The 21,175-nt window shown below is 41.3% G+C and overlaps 1 long non-coding RNA gene across 2 annotated transcripts; it reads right to left on the minus strand.

Annotated features, from left to right (window-relative positions):
* Positions 1-15,715: 15,715 nt before the first annotated feature.
* LOC121082861 lies at positions 15,716-19,440 on the minus strand. 2 transcript variants are annotated; one of them, XR_005826157.1, is made up of 2 exons: positions 19,231-19,440; positions 15,716-15,831 (listed from the first exon to the last, which is right to left on the minus strand). It is a non-coding gene; the product is annotated as an uncharacterized LOC121082861 (long non-coding RNA). The 2 variants fall into 2 exon arrangements; XR_005826158.1 differs by lacking the exon at positions 19,231-19,440 and adding an exon at positions 15,928-15,948.
* Positions 19,441-21,175: the final 1,735 nt, after the last annotated feature.

Consider the following 21,175-nt stretch of genomic DNA (forward strand, 5'->3'; position numbering starts at 1 on the left):
CAGATGCAGGCCCTGGAATTAAGATGCTGTTTATTTTTACTGATAGTTCTTGGGAGTCCCTAAGACACTAGCTTCACACGGGCTCCTGTCAGTATGTTTCATCCTGGGTTCAGAGTAAGTAGCAGTATTTACATTTCTGGCTGTTTAGGAGAAGCCTAACTAGAATAAGATGGATTCTGCAACGTTTCCTAATTCTCATAAACGGGTATTTATTTGTGCATATTACTTCATAAATGAGCAAACTACAGGAATTAACATCATAGGAAGTTTTTATTTCTTCTTCTTAGTATTTATTGGTCACAAGATTTTGACACTTTGGTTTGTCACTGAAAATTACCTTTCTTGGCAAGAGAGTGGTTTGAATACACATTCCATATCTGGAGAAACAAAACTTTCTAAGTGTTTTTTGTTGAACTGGAAGCCCCTTAAAAGCTGATCAGAATATAGAAAGTTAGAACAATTATCAGAGAAGGTGGATTTCTAAGCCAAATACATCTGATGGAAAAGTAATCCCTGTAGCAGATTTGCTACTTCCACTTAGGATTTTTGTCTCATAAAAGAGAGTGTATTTATTTCTACTTTTCTCCAGGATAACTCACCATAATAAGCATCCTCATTATTTTCATGGGGCTGGTCCCGTACCATTTTCACAGTATAAAAAAACCAAGCCACAGTATGATTTGGTTATATATTTTAACAGCACTGGCATGTAATAGAACCTTTTCTAAAATAGTTTCTCCAGTATCTCTGTTGGTATCTTGTTCAACAGTTGCACATCCCTCCATTTGAATAAAATATCCTGAGACTTCTGGATCTTCCATTAATCTCCTTCATTCACATGAAAGAATTTGTTTTCTACCGTTTTGAGCAACACTCCTACTCACTCATCTCTAACCCAAACCCAAAACCAAATCCTACTTTCTGGCTCAGCATTAGACTAAGACCCCACCTCTGACCCACAGCACAAACGTCCTCTGAGCGCAAGACTCTTGGCTTCCCTAACTTTCCTTCAGATGCCCATTTTCAACCCCACCCCAACCATACCTCTAGGCTCTCTCTTTCACTGAACCCTAACTTTGACCCAAGCCCTACTTTCCAGCTCAGACTGTTTGTGACATGCAACTTACAAGGGTCTAGCTGACATTCAACAATTTACGTATTTAGTATTGAATTTATGTTTAGTAATTTGTCAATAAATATTCATCATCTCACAGTTTTGGCTTCCCTTCCAGGGGGTCATGTTTATTCAACTTCTGAGCTGAGAAAAATGTTTACTACCATACCATTAATTATGAACAAAGCTCTGGCTTAACTTGAGCAATAAATAAAACTCAGGCTTGACCATCTGTGAAATTCTGTTAATGGGCGTCATGTCAAGAAAAGATCCTTTAGACTAGCTATTCTTGGAGACTCCTGTTGTGGCTGCAATTCGTAAAGCATTTTAAAACACACAGCAACATACTAACCACAGGCCAGAGCATCAGGTGGAGGTACATCAATTTATACTTGCATAACTTCCTCTATTTTTTCTGAGAAGTTACAGAGGAACTTCAGAAACTCAAAGACCATGTAATAATTAAGGCAAGGCAGTATTCACAGATCTCTGAGGGGGAATAAGAAATAATGAAGTGAGACTATGAAAGGCATTATTTAGTTTTGAAAAGCTGTCATGGTTTCTAAGGTTAGAAAGTGACTTCTGGTACCTATATTGCCATAGAAGAAGCAAGGGAGAAACAAAATACACATTAGTCAGCTTGATGTAGGTAAAACCCAGCTTCATTGAAAAGATATTAACTTCCAATTTTAGGGGGAGAGGGGGTGGCTTAGCCATTGCAAACTTCAAAAGTATGTTAGGAAAATTACTGAAACTGGCATAATTTGCCCCTGAAATTTCAGGCCTTTTTTTTAAACTAATTTTCACAGCAAAATCACTGCAATTTGATAGGCTGGTATTTTGCATGAATTGTATATAATGTTGCACCGACCTTCAAGGACAGAGTGATTGCTAATTTTTTTTTTTTTTAAATAATCATGTACTGGTACCTTGGCTAGAGTAATGCTTGCATTGGGAATGAAATCTCCCAGACAGGACGCTCAACCATGGTGGGCAGTGACAGAAGCCTCCTCTGCAAAGGTCCCTGCTGCAGCCTCTTCAGCTGGATCAGAAGAGACTCCCCCAAAGCACTTTATTGCTGCTAATGTATCCTAACTACACATAGACCATCTATTAGGTATTTTAACTATGTACAAATACTGTCCTACGTGACCATTTTTTCAGAAACCATTTCCATTGACTATATACAAATCTCTTGTCTATGTAGGATTTGATCACTTCTGTAGTGAGAACTACCCAGATGAATCTTCGGGGCACTCCACACAAGATGCTAATCAACACACTTAAGCATAAAGGTTGGACTACACACAGAGGGGCTGCCTCAGGGAATTTCAAGGACTATCTAAATTTCTTACCTGGTCAGGCTCACCTAACAGCCAAATAGTCAGTTACGAAGGTTTTCTGGTTTCAAGATGGCCCACTGCCTCAAGCCAATCCATATCTCATCTATGCAGAGACTATGCTGGGATGTTTCTCGACTGTGAAAGGAATTAATGAATTAAGTGTACTTAATATAAGGTGTGCATGCAAGCACAGCACTGATGCCCAGCTGCACCACAATTGTAACTAAAAAGCAAACTTGATTTTCATATTTATGATTCACCCATAATTTAAGTCCTATAGGTCTTGCCACTACAAGCGCTCTGTTATTACCAGCAGCCTTTTTCACAACTCTCTGAGTGAAGTTTACTTTCAATAACCTAAAGGTGAAAGAATCCTCTTGAATTCAACTGATCTTCTGAATACATGTGTCTTCACTTGTTAGTTTTCCATTTTCTGGTATTGGCTAAGTAGTCCAGTGTCCCAGATTGCTCTTTTCCTTACTTAGTAGAATTCACTTCTTTTTTATTAACACATAATACTGTTATTGTATGCCTTCATCAGCTATTTTATGTGTTATTACACGTCCTTACAACTCTTAATTTGCTTTCTTTGCATCTCTGCAAAAGAGAACAATAGCAAGATTTTGGAAATCATTATCTGAAAGTTACAGTGTAAAAATTGGGTTTATTTTCTGAATGAGTTTATGAAATCGATGCAGCTGTTAAGAGCAAATTAAATTAGCACTGACATTACCTGATTCCAGCTCTAAGGTGAGGTAGATTAACTGAGCTCTTGAAATCTCCTTCAGTCCCATATTTTTTTTTATTTGAACAATATAACTTAGTTTAATTTATCATTAAAATTTTCACTGTAGCAATGACAGAAAACACTGCAACCACAAACCCTTTGGGGAACCCGCTTTCTGAGAGACTTCTCAGTACGACACTACTTGATACACTTTTCTGATGGACTAGAGTGTCTAAATCTGAAAATTAAAGCTCACTGTACATCAGTTGGATGGAGGCTCCCAACTCATTTCAGGGAAATTCACAAAAGTCATAACAGGATGGCTTTTAAGTTGAAATGATGATCATAAGGACTCATGTTCTTAAATCCTTTGGATGCTTTTGAAAATCCTTTCCTTAATTTTCATTCCTGCAGTGTCGCAGTGACATCCAGTGGTCAGTAAGATTACACTTAAATTGGGCTCCAACCCTACCAAAATTCAAGGGCATCCTTACCTGTGTACACTATAAGCTGCTGCATATGCTTCATGCCTGTAACTTTTCACAGAGCTGGTGCTTGATTAAGCATTTACTCAGTATCTGGAAAAGTCAGGACTATCAGAGTCAAAAGGAAGGTTCCCCATGAAGCAGTATTATGGACCACCCTCCTTCCCTAACTGCCTTTCCAGGTTTCCTGTTTGAGTTGCCAATTATTTAAGGCTGCTCCCAAATGTACATGTTCCCTAAATGCTAATAAAAAGATAAATTAATCTAATGTTTCTACTGTAGTAGCAGCCTGGAGATCTACCCAAGCAGATCTAGACCAAGATAAGGACTCAGGCCCTTAGGTTCTGCACTAAACACGCATGAAAAAAATATGTAAAGCAAGCAAGAAATACTGGGTCAACTACAAGACCACTACTCTAGAAATCGTTGTAACAGTCACACACAAACAGTTTCATCATTATCAGAAGAGAATTGTGAGGCTAGGGGCAGAAATTGGTAAAGTAGCTTTCCCTGGAAAGAGAGTAGCAAAATTTCTAAGGAGAGGTGATGGTGCAGCAGCTAAGTAATCAGTAACCGGTCACTGGAGGAAAGGACAAAGAGCAGATCAAAAGACTTTGACACTGGTACCCAAAATACCTTGAGAATGCCAAGGGTCAGTCTAATTGGCAAGACTGAAAAGCAAGAAAGTGATGGTTAGAGAGAGGATCCCCAGAATCTGGGGAGATGGTAGGAAAAGGCAGCTGGAGATTCAGGAGCACCAAGCGAACGGAAAGGCTGAGGGAGAGGACTTGAGTAAGGAGTAGCTGACTGTACCACTGAGGGGAAAACAGCCAGGCTGGGGCAGTGCTGCTAGGGAGGAGAAGGAAGAATCAGAAGGATGGGGGTGGGAGAGTAAGAGAGAGAAGAATTTAAAAAAGCCCAAACCCATGCAGGGCAGAATCCCCCAAAGGAAATCTCTTAAAACTATCATGTATGGAGGCAGAGAAGGCCTCCCTTTACACCCGCCTCTGAGACTTTAGCAATGTGTCTTCAGAACAGGCAAATAAGAAAAAGTAACCTGTAGATGGGAAAGGACTCCGAATAACAAACGTGATAAAACAGATAAATCCCCACAGTGCCATGTCAGCAGTCACAATAAAGATGATGTCCTATAGGACGAGTGAAGGGAGCATTTAAACTTCAGATGGCAAAGTCATACTGCTCATGTTAAGCCATACTGTTCATGTGTGCTCGTTTTGGCTGGGACAGAGTTAATTTTCTTCATAGCTAGTATGGGGCTATGTTGTGGATTTGTGCTGAAAACAGTGTTGAAAACACAGGGATGTTTCAGTTCCTGCTGAGCAGGGCTTGCACAGCGCCAAGGGCTTTTCTGCCTCTCATCCCACCCCACCAGCGAGCAGGCTGGGGGTGCACAAGGAGTTGGGAGGGGGCACAGCTGGGACAGCAGACCCCAACTGGCCAAAGGGATATTCCACACCGTATGACGGCATGCTCAGCATATAAATGAGGGGGAAAGTTGGCCAGGGGCTGCTGCTCCGGGGCTGGCTATGCATCAGTCTGTTAGCAGTGAGCAACTATTTTTCATTTGCATCACTTGTCTTTCTTGGGTTTTATTTCTCTCTCTTTTATTTGTTATTTTCCTTTTCATTACATTTTTTTTTATTTCAATTAGTAAACTGTTCTTACCTCAATCCACAAGCTTTCTCACTTTTACCCTTCCAATACTCTTCCCCCCCCATCCTGCTTGGGGTGGGATGAGCAAGCAGCTGTGTGGTGCTTAGTTGTCTGATGCGGTTAAACCACAAGGTAGTGTTAAGCCCTCCTCCTCCTCCCAGGCTGACAGCAGAAGCCAGAGGCACTCCATAGCACAAAAAAAGAGAGGAAGCTGTCAGTATGAGAGAGAGACTGAAGCTACCAGACATGCTGACACTGCCAGAAAGGAGCTTTATTCTTCAGTATTATAATATCATAACCTTTCCTACAGGTAGGTAGGTAGCCAGTGCTACCGTGGGAATATATGCTTTTATTTAATTTTTTAATTATTTATTCTGAAATCTTGTTTATTGACAAAGCTTGATTTCATTTAGAAGAAGATACTCCACCCTTACACATAAGGGGCAGGAGGAGAGGTGAGGAAAAGTTTAGGAAAAACGTCGAAGAGACTTAATAGCAGGGATAGAGAAAGTGGCGTGGATCAGAGAGAGGGACAGGCTGGAGATACAATCTCTGCTGTTGAAAAAAGAAAACAAAGAACACAGTTGTGATGGTAGATGTGAGATTGGACTTACATACAGGAGAGGAATGAAAAAGGAAGGCAGGGTGGGTACCTTCAACAGCCTGAAAATATCAAAGTAGGTAAAATGGATCCACCAAAATAGAAGGGAAAGGGAGAGGAGGAAAAACAATACAGAAGCAGGAAGTGCAAAGAAGGAACAGTATAACATTGAAAGAAAAAAAAATATCTTAACCCAAATAATATAGGTGATTACAGAACACTAATAGAGTAAGAAACATGAAAACACAACACAGAAAATATCTAGGTTCATATGGATCTTAAAGAGTATATGATGTAAGAAACTGGAAGACTGAATAAGTAATCCTAGTTAGAATCACAGAATCACAGTGTGGTTGAGGTTGGGGAAGACCTCTGGAGGTCATCTGGTTCAAACCCCTGCTCAAGCAGGTCCACCTAGAGCCACTTTTCTAGGACCATGTCCAGACAGCGTTTGAGTATCTCCAAGGAGGGAGATTCCACAAGCTCCCTGGGCAACCTGTGTCAGTGCTTGGTCTCCCTCAGAGTAAAAAGTGTTTCCTGATATTCAGATAGAGGCTTCTGAGTTTCAGCTTGTGTCCATTGCTTCTGGTCTTGTTACTGGGCACCACTGAAAAGAGCCTGGCTCTGTCCTCTTTGCACCCTGCCTTCAGGTATTCATAGACATTGATGAGATTCCCCTCCAAGACTTCCATTCTCCAGGCTGAACAGTCCCAGCTCTTCCAACCTTTCCTTATAGGAGAGATAGTTCAGTTCCTTAATCATCTTCATGGCACTTCATTAGACTCCCTCCAGTGTGTCCATGTCTCTCTTGTACTGGGGACCCCAAAACTGGACACAGTACTTCAGGCATGGTCTCACCAGTGCTGAGTGGAGGAGAAGGATCACCTCCCTTGACTTGCTGGCAGTCCTCTACCTAACACAGCCAAAGGTACCATTCACCTTCCTTGCAGCAAGGGCACATTGGTGGCTGATGTTCAGCTTGGTGTGCACCAAGACCCCCCCAGTTTTTTCTCTGCCAAGCTGATTTCCAGATGAGCAGCCCCAGCACATACTGGTGCCTGGGGTTGTTCTTCCCCAGGTGCAGGGCTTTCCACTTCTCTTTGTTGAACTTCATGAGGTTCTCCAGCTTGACAAGGTACATCTGGATGGCAGCACCTATCAGCCACTCCCCACCTCCCCAGGTTTTGTGTCATCTTCAACTTGCTGAGGACACACTTTGCCCCATCATCCAGATCATTAACAAAAATGCTTAACAGGACTGGACCCAGTATCAACCCCTGGGGTACACCGCTGGTTACTGGCCTCCAACTTCATGCCACTGATCATCACCCTCTGGGCCCACCCATTCAGCCAGTTTCTAATCCACCTCACTGTCTGCTCCTCCAGCCTATACTTCATCAGTTTGTCTATGAGGATCTTATGGGCGACAGTGCTGAAAGCCTTACTGAAATCAAGGTAGACAATATCCACCAGACATTTCACCACATAAGTTTACCAAGCTGGTCAAGCATTAGTTATTATTGTATTTCCAGTAGTGTTACAGACATGTTCTGTGGCTAGTTTACACACCAATAATATGAGTGTATTAATAATTGTTCTCCTCACAAGGGTCCTATGTTAATTATTATTTGAAGATATGCCTTGAGATCTTCAGAGTAAGTGCTGCTACTCTAGGTATGAAAAAATTGATTCTGTTTTCAAATGCTCTTTATATCACTTGGCTTTATAAATCTATAAAGCATTGAATCTCTAAAACAGCTGTAAAGAAAGATACATACATATAATAAAATGGTGTAAAACATACTTCTCAGACTTTGCTTAAATAAATGCACTTGTACTAAATATGCTGTGAAACTCAAAGTTTTATCATCATAGCCTTCGTTTTAGAATGTGGTATTATCTATCCTTTCTCAAATGAATCTTAACTTTCTATAAGAACATTCAAAGGTGTCAGTACTGCCAGTATAATTATCAAATGTATCAACTCAAAGCAGAACAACACTAATCACTCAGCAAAGAGGTAGTCCTAGCACATTTCAAGGTTTGGGAATGATTCCCAAGCTGCTTGGTGTTGCCATATCACTAAGGAAATAGTTATTTACCACAGTAATCACAATTAGCTTTGCAAGAGATTAATACCAAACCTAATATGCCTTTCTCTCCTCTTCCTTCACAGGAATTTTTTGTTCTAAGACAGTCATAGTGGAATATCAGCAAGAAGTAAAGATTACAGAGAAGACTGGGTAGTGGTCATGTACTGGTTTGCTTTATAGATTCCTACAGATTTCATCAAGAGATCTTCTCATCCATTTCCAAGGCTGCACAAGAGATTAGTGTCAGAGGCAGGACTAAGGCTGCAGAAAGGCAGCGTGTTGAAGCTCCTACACCGAACTGCTAGATGAAAACTCCTTTTGGGAAGTGCAGTCAGTTGGGTAATACATAATGAGCTCTTACTGCAGTTCCTGGAAGGAATATTTCTGTGAGTACTGTTATTGTCAGAACTATTGCTCTTCTCTTCATTCAGTAAATTCGTGTTACCAACTTTCTCTTCCTGCCAGTTTCACTCACTGTCATGAAGACATGTAAGGTCATTGTAAGGGAAAATGTGCATGCTATAGAAGGAGCCCCTCTATAGTGCTGGCTCCTCCACTGTGCCTTGATAAAGCATTTCCTTGGGAAATCACTAATTCTTATCACTCTGGATCCCAATGAGAGGTGTTTATATCTGTTGGGTTGAAGAAATGCGGAGGTTAAACTATAATGTTATTTTTTTGAAAACAGATACACTAGATATCTGCAACATATACATTTGACAAAACACATGAATAATTGTCATTAGTTTATACAGCTCATTGCAGCCTTCAAAATTGCAAAAGAGGAGGTATTTTCTTACAAGGGGAAGGGGAGCATTGTGTACAGAGGATTGCCCAAAAGAGGTAATAGTTAGGCTAAATGACTTGCTGCCATCTATTGACCATGAACCTTACAGTGTCCAAGATTTTCAATAAGATGATGAAAAAGCAGTAAAATCTTGTAGCACAGTCAATACAGGAAAACCTACCTGTGTGTGACAAAGTCAAAATAATTTGTACGTGCTCTATTCCTGTCTCAGCACATTCCTGGATTTTCACTAAAACCTAGTGCCAACTATTTGTACATTGTGTTTCTCAGTCTTTTAGATTTAAAACAGCAGCCGTTCCTCCATATCATAGTATGTAAGAGGTGAAGCAATCTACTTTCAAGGACATCACACTGATGCCAGCTGAGCTTGACAAATGACTTTATATAGATTTGTTGCTCATGCCAAATTCTGTCCCCTTCTCTAAAAAAAAAAAATGAAGTAAACTAGCATCATAGCTTCCTACCCAGAATTATTGCCATGTCTCCAAATGAACCCTTTTTTATGTGTTTAGTTGCCAAGGTTTTAAAATAACAAATCACTTCTTTATAACAAAATTGCCTCCTTGGAATAATAGGCTTAGGCATGATTTCTGATAGAGCAATAGCTCCTCTACATGATAGCAACAGCTTGCAGCAAGAAACAGAAGCCCATTCATTCTGGAGGTCCCCATTACAAAGACAGGCACTGCTGTAAGAAATTAATTCAATTTTTGCATCATTGAAGTACTTCATTTAAACAATGTTTTGTTGCCTTTACTACACCAAAAGTAACAAATTAAAGATAAGGACTTCCTTTAAGACTTGAGCAAACAGATTTCTCAGGTTACAATTATGCATTGGCCAAGCCATGTTTTATAAAAAGCAAGTTAAGGCCATTAGCAAGTTAATGCATTCATTTGTTTCCAATAAACATTTCTTCAGACAACTGTCAACCCAGCGAGGGTGCTCAGGGCCCTCCTGGTTCATCTCACCTCAGGTCTGCATCTAGAGATAAGCAGTGGCACAACAAACCAAGCAGCACTGATTTGATACCAACAGCAAAAAAAACCTATGTAGTTATGACCGTTTTCTTCACACTTTTCTGTCAGAGCTACAGCTTCCTAAACCATGTCTTGTTCTCAGTGACACTTCATCTTCATCCAAAGTAATACCAAGGCCTTTATCAAAACACAAACATGTTCTAAAGTAGAATTTGTCCACTTAAGTTAAGCCTCTGAATCTGTGCACTACTGAAGTCAGTAGAGGCAAAAGGCATGAAAAGCAGTATAAAGGAGCAGAAAATCAGGCTCAGAGCTCACTAATCCAGGTATGTATTCCGCCAACTTTAGTGATGCAGAGGCAAATACACTGTATTTTCTAGAGTGGAAAGACTCTAGAATAGCATAAAAGATGATTCAATATCTGAAAATCAAATATTTCCATTGACCAGAATGGGTGCATATTGCGGGATCAACTGTTTTGAAAACAAGGAAAATTGAGGTTTTAATACTACAGGTCCCTAAAGTTTATCAAGTGTTGTTATCCCCTGTCCTTCATGTATGAACACTAGTATGAAGCATGTACAAAGCAGTACGAATGTGTGAAACATGGGGGGCTTCAACATTTGGCATTAGGTGTTACAGAGCTTAAGCCCTAAGTCCATAAATCACTCTCCTGGCTGCATTTACAATGCAGTTAAGGAAGCAGAAACCCTCTTTCTTCCCTCCCGTCTTTAAGCTTATGCAGAACACTTTAGGGCACATGGGGCACTTGAAACAATTTTTGTTGGCATGATTGTCATGTTCTCCATCCTTCATCCTGTTCTGTAAACTGGTCACTCCATACATTAGTGCCTCACAACATTTTTGAGTAAAACTGGCCTTTTCCACTAGTCAGCTGCAAACATTGCCTTCCCCAGTGAAAGAAAATAGAAAACTCCTTCTTTGTAGACAGAAGATGAAGTCCAAATTTCCAATTTTATAGCGTTCTACCAATTCCCCTGATTTTAGCAATGAAATAAGGAACCGAAAGCACTTTTCATCCCCCAAAACCAGACAGTCAAAGATGAGCCTCCAGCGATGGAGAGATGCTGTGGTAGCTAAATATGAGTCTGTTTAAAAGCCTCCAAGGGTCCCATCAAGAAGCAACTTTTAAAAATAGCTGTGTGCCACTAAAACAAACTTGGCAGCACATACTTATTGCTTCCTAAAGCAAAGATTACGGTTCGCTTCTTGAAAGGCACACTTGGAAGAGGAAGACTTTCTCAGCTCCCAGCTCCCTGCCAGTCCTAGAAGACACATACTTTTTCTCTCAGCCACCTGAGCAACCTCAAAGGAGCAAACTGGGCAGAGCAACCTCTCAGAGTATTGACTTCAGTCCTGTAAATTTCTTTGGAGGCAAAACAATTCCTAGCCGATAAACTGGACTAGATTTGATCAGCTGGTATTTATGAGGCGACTGTCAAAGATGACAACACATTTAATAAAATTACTGGCTTTTATATATCAGCAGCTTCACCTAGAGAGTCAGAAATCTCCCGATGTTTATACTACACACATCTGAGGGGATTTTAATTTTTTAAACCAGGAAGGCACAACTCCACTGTATTCAGAAGCATCGTCAGCTTGGTCTCAGCTAGCACAATAACATGCTCATTGTATGACTCATGAAAAGTGTTATTTCCTTTCATTTGCTGTCTTCAGAAGTCATAGGTGCTACAGAGGCTTCACTGCCGTAACACAAAGTGAATCCTGAATTGTCACAGCACCTGAGCGCAGTAGGAAGTACGCCTTTAGATGGTACCCTTACAGGAAACCAGGCTGTGCTACATAGCTGAGCAAAGGGACACAGTATAGAATACACATCAAGCCAGTTCAGTTCATGCTTGAGAAAAAGGTTAGTTTCTCAGTGACTGTGCTGAAAAACATCAACACACTTGAATACCCTATACATTTGCTTTCCTGAGATAATGCTAAGCAGCACAGCTGTCAAAATAGTTATAACTTACAGTGAGCATTCAGAATGTAATGTTCTATATAGTGCCATCGCTAAGGCTAAACTTTAGGTGATAATTATAATGTTGATCATCTGAGATGAAACTATCATAAAAATTACTCAAAAAAACAAATAATTAATCTGTAAAAACGAAATCCTTTATAATACTGTCATACAGAAAACTAAATCTTTACTTAAAACAAAGAATAGCTTTTGAAATGTTTTTTAAAAGGAACTCAGAAATTAATGACTATTAAGGATAATATTTTAAGTAATTCTTACATTAAATTAATAAAACTCTAAAACTGCATCACAGAAAAAAAGGGGGAAGATTAACATATTCCCCTTCTGATTACTTTTTTCAATGAGAGGTGAAAATTTGATTCATAATGTTCAACATTTGGCAGTTCTGCGCCCCCAAAATGTAAAATACTGGCTATGTCAGAAAGTTGTGCTGGAAATGGTCCCCAAGGCTTATATACTGTGCAATTTCTCTTACCCTGTACTATCAGGAGGTGGAAGAGGCCATCCCTTATTTTAAAATGTAGTTAGGACATACCCAGCAAGCACAGCCAGGTTTCACACACACAAGTGAATCCTAGGAAAGTTCATGGGCCCCAGACTAGATGCCACTAGACTGCATGAGACTGCAATGCACAGCTAAACATAGGGAATTTGGTGGCTCACAGAGTGGAGATCTGCTGCGGGCATTCTGGGCGAGCGGGAGTCAGATTCAAATACTCATGGAGTTCAAGATCTGATCCGTTTATTGTACAAACCAGGTACACTTTTATAAGGCACTCTATAAGCGTGTGATAATATGATTGGCTATTCTACAAGCGTATAATAATATGATTGGTTAACAATTGTTTATTGGCAAGATCTCTGTTTCTACTTCTTCAGGCACGTAGGCTCTTTTCTGTTGTTTCCCAGCTCCTCTTATCGCGTCCTGCTGGCCTTGGTTTTGTGCAAGCACCTGCAAACTGTTCCTCCCTCTTCATTCCACTGCTCTGATCGTGCCCTCGTCTTATTTCTTCAGTATTTTTCCACTTGCTTCAAAGTTCAGTATAATCATTCAACACAGCAAAAGCCCCAACACCTCCCCCTTTCTTTTTAAATACAGCATTAATACTGCGTTCCATACAGCTTTGGAAACATTGTAAAAGACAAGGCACTAAAAGTAACAAAAGAATAACAAACAACAATATACTATGCAAAGCAGAAGCAAAAGCAATATTCATTAGGCCTATTCCTAAAAATAATGCCATCGTTCACATTTACAATGATGTTGTATTATATGAGATTCAAAACTTTTTCTGATAATGCGAACCCAGAAGATGAGTTCGTTTCGATGTTCTGCTAAAAGTATCTGTTCGAAGGCTTCATAAGATTGTAAGGCCTTGTTTATACCTGAAAAAGTAGGGGCATGTATCCCAGTAAGAAGGGAAAAACCGCCAGAACCAAAACGTAGGAAAACCTTCCGCCTATATGCTCCAACCCTTTTACAATATCCACAATATAGAGCAACTGTTGAATTACAAGAAGTAGCACATATAGGACAAGAATTTTCTGTTTCTATCGGTCCTTGCCCAAAAAGATCCTGCAATGCACGCACAATACGGTCACAGTGTAACAAAGACAATTCACCGGAGGGTAATTGACATTGTATCTCCCGAGGTAACTGCTGCAAGATGGGCAGAATAATGTATGTTAACTTATCTACAAGCCGCTTTTCTTCATTTGGTCGTGGCGGTCGGAATAACCTTTCTCGATGATGTGCCCACTGAGCCCACTGATCCCTCCTGTTCATTTAGGAGTCAATCCTGTCGTAGTCACCCTGCTCTTTCTTTTCAGTGGGTCGGTTTTCAATCCACGGGCGAACCCATTTTGCTGGAATCCACTTGGTCACTGCCCCTGTGGAGATACATGCATAACCCCGACCCCACGTTAATAAATTATGAGGTCCTGACCAACAATTTGAGACAGGGTCAAATACCTGGACAGCTATGTCACAATTCGAAAAATCGTTGGGATTGTTAGAAAAGTGATAGAAAATCGGCTGTTCAGTACATTCCGTTCTGGGATTCAACCAGTTCAGTACATAGCATGCTTTTGCCACTATTACATGAGGACTCCTCTCCCCCTCTTTTCAAAAAAAACCAGACAGGTAATGTTTCAATGATTGATGGGCACGTTCAATAATTGCCTGACCACCAGAATTATTCGGAATTCCGGTAACGTGCTTCACCTGCCATTGCAGCAAAAAGGTCTTTATTTTGGCACTAAGATATGCAGGGGCATTATCTGTTTTTACCATATCTGGGTGGCCCAGCACAGCCATGGCTGACATCCAATGCTGGACATGGACATATTTAAGTATGACAGTCCTAGCGTCTTGACGAGACAGACCAAACTGTTTTTGGAGAGACCGGGCAGATTGGTGAAAAAAGGCATGTGACTCTGTTGCTTGTTTTAGAGGAGAATTTTGTAATACTGGGGATGCCACCTGAGTGTCTATGTAAGCATTACCTTCTGATAAGACACCAGGTAAATCCAGATGACTTCTGATATGCGTAATCCACCAAGGGAATTGTCTAAAATTTATTTCATTCCACATCTGAATAACTAGGGCCATAAGTCTGTCATTCGTAAAAGACCCTAAAAGGGAACGCGAAAGACGCGAAACTATACCAACAACATATTTAGAATCACTTACAACATTAAGAGGGACATTGCGAAATTCCTGAAACACCATTAACACTGCTCTTAATTCCAAAACTTGAACTGAACCTTCCATTTGTTCTATATGAGAAATCCAATTGTTCCTGTCATCCCTATAGGCATAGCCACACTTTTGAGTTTTGCTACTAGCGTCGGTAAAAACCGTAAGTGCATTTTTTATAGGATTTTGTTGCTGTAAAGATTTTTCCTCCAATACTAAGGAAGTTTTAAATAAGGGATGATTGGGATAATGATTATCTAATTGAATACCTAGGGTTGCCACTGCAAAACACTCAGAAATCTGAATCCACCAGTCAGCCAAGGACAAATTTTTCACAGGTGGGACACTAAGAATTTTTTGTGGCTGGATTCTTGTTTCTGAGATGCGCAGAACAAGATAATTCCAGGGCGCTAGTTTTTGTACCTTTTCTTTTGCTATAACCAATCCAAAGGTATGCAGACTCTGTATAAGTTCCTGTTCTTTTTCAGGGGCTAGTGTGTGAGGGCTGGCTATTAAGAGATCATCCATATAATGATAGGTAATAAGGTTAGGATTATTCTCTCTCCAAGATTGTAGAGCTAAATCCACAAACCACTGACATATTGTTGGGGAGTTTTTCATACCCTGAGGTAGTACAACCCACTCATACCTTTTTGCTGGAGCGGCACGGTTTATAGCTGGTACTGTAAATGCAAATTTTTCACAATCATCCTCATGCAGAGGAATAGTGAAAAAACAATCTTTTAAATCAATAATTAATAGGTCCCAATTTTGTGGTAACATAGTGGGAGAAGGCAGCCCAGGCTGAAGGGCACCCATGTCAACCATTTTTTCATTTATTGCTCTTAAATCATGTAATAATCTCCATTTTCCTGATTTCTTTTGAATTGTAAAAATGGGTGTATTCCATGGGCTAACAGAAGGTCTGATGTGGCCTAAATCCAATTGTTCTTGGACTAATTCTTGAATGTGTTGCAGCTTCTCTTGAGGTAAGGGCCATTGATCAACCCATACGGGAGTTTCTGATTTCCATTTTAATTTTAAGGTTGGGCAAGAGCTGCTATCAATGGCCCCAATCAAAAATCTGTAGAGATTCTCATTCCTCATTGGGAAAGTACATCTCTACCTAACAAGGACAAGGATGTGTGTAGGACATAAGGTTTTACCCATGCTTGATGTCCTTCTTGATCCGTGAAAAGAATGAAGTTTTTACTGACCTGTGTCAGACGACTTCCCCCAATGCCTGAAATGGTTGAACCCGCACTATCTAATTCCCACATGGTAGGCCAAACTGAAAAGGGAAGAACAGTAACATCAGCACCAGTATCAATCATCATTGAAACATTAGGAAGATTAACACCTTGTGGACCAGATATCTTAACATTACATTTTGGCCGCTCGGCACCAACAAGTTGACAAAAGGCAATGTTAGGCATACCCGTTGGGCCAAATGCACCTTGACCCCTGTCCTTTTCTCCTTTTTGAGGGACAGTAGCTTGGAATGGAATGAGCTGTGCAATAGTTCTTCCTGCTGGAATATGAACAGGTGGAGAAAAAACTTTTACCATAATTCCAATAGGTCCGGTATAATCGGCATCAATACAACCAGGAAGAACAAAAATCCCCTTTTTTGACGCAGAAGAGCGTCCTATAAGGAGTGCAGATAAACCATAACCCAAAGGACCACTAACTGTAGAAGGAAGTACATGTACCTTTTCATCAGTGATATTTACAGGTTCTGCCACGGCCAAATCGACTCCTGCGCTTCCTCTGGTGGCTGAATACAGCTCGCCAAGGCAGCCATGAATTTTGTTGGGTTCTGGGGATATTTCTTGGCCGCGTCCCTCAGAACGCGGCTGTTCCCGTTTCCCGGAACAAAGAGGGGTGTACCATCTTTTCTAAATTTTGAGCGACAATCGGCCGCTTTATGACCAAATTTTTGACAACGCAAACAATTTCCATTCAACAGAGACTTTCCTCCTAGATTCTTTTTGCAGTCACATTTAAAGTGACCTTCCTGTCCACATTGATAACATTTTGGCTTAAGACCCCGGTCCCCTCGGCCTTGTACCTTGTTGTTGTTTAGAGCTACTGCTAGAGCATTGGCATGTATTTTTGCCTTTTCCTCTTCCTCAACCAAAGGAGCCCTTGCGCATGCCTCTATCATTTGAGCGATGGATGCCCCAGGGGGTAAGGATGCTATAAGTTGCTTACAAGTGACATAGAAACAACATTAATTGCAGGAGAGTGTTATAATCTAACGTTCCTCCCTCCTGAGGCCATTTCGCATCACTCCCCAATTTATACAAAGGCCACCACTGATTACAATATTTAATCCATTTCCTTCTATTTTCGGTACCACCATGTCCTACGATATCACTCCAATGTTTTAATATACAACCCAAGGGCGATTTTTCACAGGGCTTACTCCTTCCATTTTCCATTTTACAATTTTAATTACTTTTTCTCCGGCCGCCTTAGCCACCCAAGGTCGGAAACACGGATAGAGCTCCTTGCTCATATTGCACTCAAACGCATGTCTCAAGCACTCTTGCACTCACACTCAGTCAAAATAATTAAACTATACACTGAAAATCAAAATGCGCATCTCAATCACACCATTCACACTCTCCGGGCAGCCCTCAGTCACACAAGCAGTATGTTATACGGTACCGTGCACTTATGTACAACTTTTAGGAACACTGACAGTTCACAAAGTATGCATTTCAATGAACAATTGCCAAAAAACAAACAACAAACAAAAAAAACCCCCACATTTTTCCTGGTCTTAAGCAGAGTGTTAAGTTTTCCGCTATTTGCCACGAATTACCAGAATATTATTATTTTTCATCATACATTTCATAACTCCAAGTTTTGAACATGTAACAAGACAACACATAGAACAAAGAAGACATAGAGCGCTATTTCAGTTGTTACATTCTAGGAATTCCCCAATTCTTAAGACAACCTAAAGGAAGTTTTTAGCTTCCCCCCCTTTTTTTTTTTTTTTTTTTTTTTTTTTTTTTTTTTTTTTCCTCCTGGGGACTGCGCTGCACGCCGGACGTCTCCGTGCGTCTCACCAGCCGCCCCGTTACTAAACATACCGTTTTATCCGCGGATCCAGGGGTTCTCTTCTGCTCCCGGGTGAACAGCTGAGAAGAGGAGGCTCCTCCGAGAAAATCTCCCGGGGCGCGCCTAGGAGCGTCCGCTCCGCAGCTGGTCCCTCAGCCGAGCAGAAATCCTCCTGCCTGGCTCGTCAAAACTGACGTGCGGAATTTGACTCTATAACTCGAAAGTTATAAAGTAGGCATGTTTATTGCGCGCAGATGCACGGGGGATCGCTCCTCCACAAGCGTGCATACCCGAAGTGACGAACCATCCCACATTTATACAATGAAACAAATGAATATTCAATTAACGCCTATACATATTCGTTACCTAAACCCCGCTTCCTATGTTAATTAGCTTATCAGTCCGTTTCCTGGAATGTGGTGGTCTTGCAGGTTTGTAGGTGATTCATGTTCTTGTGACCATCCGATCTTCTCCAGCAAGGAAACTTAGCACTCCCTCCCTCTAGATAGCATTGGAATATCTCTCATCCTTTTCTATTTTTTTTTTTTTATTATTATTATTATTATTATTATTATTATTTTTTTTTTTTTTTTTTTTTTTTTTTTTTAAATAGCCCCTTTTGTTAGAGGAAGAAGGGCAGGCGTCTCCCCAAAACTGTAGTTGTCTCCTCAAAGCTGTGTGCCTATGTGACCAGACACTGCACCCATGACTAGTCACCATACCCACATTCCTTGAGCAGACATATACAATCACAGTCGGTGTCCATTGTCCCCATTTCATACTATTTCTCCATATCAAAATTACTTTATGTAATGCCAGAAACATCAGTCTCAGGATGAAATATAACTTTCAACTTGATTTCAACATTGCTCCTACCAGGTTTGTCCAAAGTCACACAATCATCTTAAAGTAGCCAGAGGCCATGGTGCATTTTAACACTGGTCAGGAAGTCAGATCTCAACTTTCACCTTTGCAAAGACAAACATGCTTCAAAAAAAATGCAGTCTGTTATTTAGGAGCTGGTGGAGCTGTGCCGTTCCCACCCCAGCAGTTTTACATCCAGTACTCGCAATTGCCGGTATTAATGTCTGTCTGCCGCTTGCTGTTTGTTCCTTATCAGGACACCAGGATGGTAATTCATCATCTAATCCCCACGCTATTCGTTCAGCAGTAGTCATTACTGGATAAGCTTTAGATGTATAATCGGGGGGATTTTCACACGGAGGTTGCCCCTCTGGCTCTTCCTCCGACTGAGCAGTAGGATCGCCGGGAGGCCGCACTGCAGCTTTAACAGCTGCAGCGACTTGCACCTCGCCGTGTAACTGCGCGGCCATACCCCGTACAGCCCGATACGTGCGAGCCAAAGTCTTTACCCACTTAGTCCCGACTTGCAGAGATTCCCACAAGTCCTCTCCCACTTTCTTCCATATTTCATTATTATATACATCTTGCATAGAAGCAAGGAAACCACGGCGGCGACTCCAACATAGCAGATAAATTACTGCCTGCCGTGAGACTGACGTTTCAGTTTTCTCTGCTAATTTCACTAAACTGTCTATGATTGCTTTCTCCACCGCTGATGCAGTGATCCCCATCCTGCTTAAGTTTCCTGACTCACCGGTCAGCCGTGCACGTTCCGCCTTTCTTCGGGCGCCCAGCTCTCTCTCCGCTGGCAGCAGGATCCTCGCCGGCTCCGCAGCTTGTAACACGATCCTTAATGAATCTTCCTGACTCTTCGACCGATCCACACGTCGGGGTCACCAGATGCTGCGGGCATTCTGGGCGAGCGGGAGTCAGATTCAAATACTCATGGAGTTCAAGATCTGATCCGTTTATTGTACAAACCAGGTACACTTTTATAAGGCACTCTATAAGCGTGTGATAATATGATTGGCTATTCTACAAGCGTATAATAATATGATTGGTTAACAATTGTTTATTGGCAAGATCTCTGTTTCTACTTCTTCAGGCACGTAGGCTCTTTTCTGTTGTTTCCCAGCTCCTCTTATCGCGTCCTGCTGGCCTTGGTTTTGTGCAAGCACCTGCAAACTGTTCCTCCCTCTTCATTCCACTGCTCTGATCGTGCCCTCGTCTTATTTCTTCAGTATTTTTCCACTTGCTTCAAAGTTCAGTATAATCATTCAACACAGCAAAAGCCCCAACAGAGATCCTATACGATATGAAACATCGCCAAAGAATCTGACCCTTAATGAATATTGTTATCATCCAGCAGTTAATGTATACATTAAATCTCATTTTACCAGCCACAGAGCTGGCTGAAAACTGCAAAGTAAAAATTACTCAATAAATTAAACAAACCACAGCAACCCACCCACAAGTTAGTTCCACAGGGTAATGTTTTAAAAGTATCTAAGTGAATTAAAGGCATTTACTTCTGAAATTTTTGAAAATGCTTAAAGTAATCAAGATGCAGCTTCCGTGTCCGTGTGTTCTGTTGACTGCAGTGGTATGGATATCAGCCTACTGTGACTCGGTGATAACAAGAAGGATAACTGAACCACACTGGATTTGCAGATACAGGTTAGAAGGGCTAAATGTTGAGGTGGGAGCAGTTCCAGGGCAGCTGCCATGTCAGAGGACTGCCACAAGGTTCTGCTGGTGCCAAGGTTCCAGGCGGTCCCAAGCCAACCCACCGTGTGGAGAAAGCACGGGAGCAGGGAGGGATGTATGCACATCTTCCATCTCTTAGCCCCTCCTGGAGGCCCTCCTGCTTCCAGTTCAACTGAAAATATGCCTTGTGTGTCTTGTGCCAAAATATGAAAATATGCCAAATGTCTTGGCCAAATGAAGACTTTGGTAGGCATTTCACAGACACAAGGAGTGCAGCCTTGAGCGACTGGGTGTCAGCCCCCTGCACACAAAAAGACCATCACATCAACAGTGAAAGCCAAATACAGGTGGGAGAAGCCTATTGTCCTCTATATGAAATACGAAATCCACATCTAGGTATGTGACATACATACACCAGATAAGGAAGTGAACTGGCCTTTCTGGGAGCTGGGCTGCATGCCTCTCACCCCCTGAACCACCAGGTATGCTTTCTCAAGGCACACTTCATCCTGTCAGTTATCACCAGTGCTAACGCACAGCAAATCTTTCCCCCGGTTCACGAGAACCGAAAAGCTGAACCTCTAATGCAAGTCTGAATTCTCTCCACTGTCAATGCAGCTGATAGAGGGATCGGCAGATATGGTTGCTCCACTCAAGCTTTCCAAGGCTTTTACATGTGATGCTTCACTGATACTGTTGGAAAGACATTTGGCTCCAGAAAGCTGTGTCTACTTACAAGCTTCATTGCACCAAGCCAACCTTGTGCTCCAGGTCTTGCCAAAAGATCAAACGATCTGCCAGCCAGGCAACAGGTGAAGGGGGCATAACCCAGGCAAGAGGAGTTATTAACTACTGGAATCCTTTGTTTACCCTCTACCTGGTAAATGGCATAAATACAATTGTAACAAAAAACTTTTATTGGGCAACAGTGACTCCTTACAGTGGATCCTCAAGGTGTTTATAGTGTTATTCCAGCATGTATTATTTCTTTG

Source organism: Falco naumanni, chromosome 2 (assembly GCF_017639655.2).
Source record: "Falco naumanni isolate bFalNau1 chromosome 2, bFalNau1.pat, whole genome shotgun sequence".
Lineage (NCBI taxonomy): Eukaryota > Metazoa > Chordata > Aves > Falconiformes > Falconidae > Falco > Falco naumanni.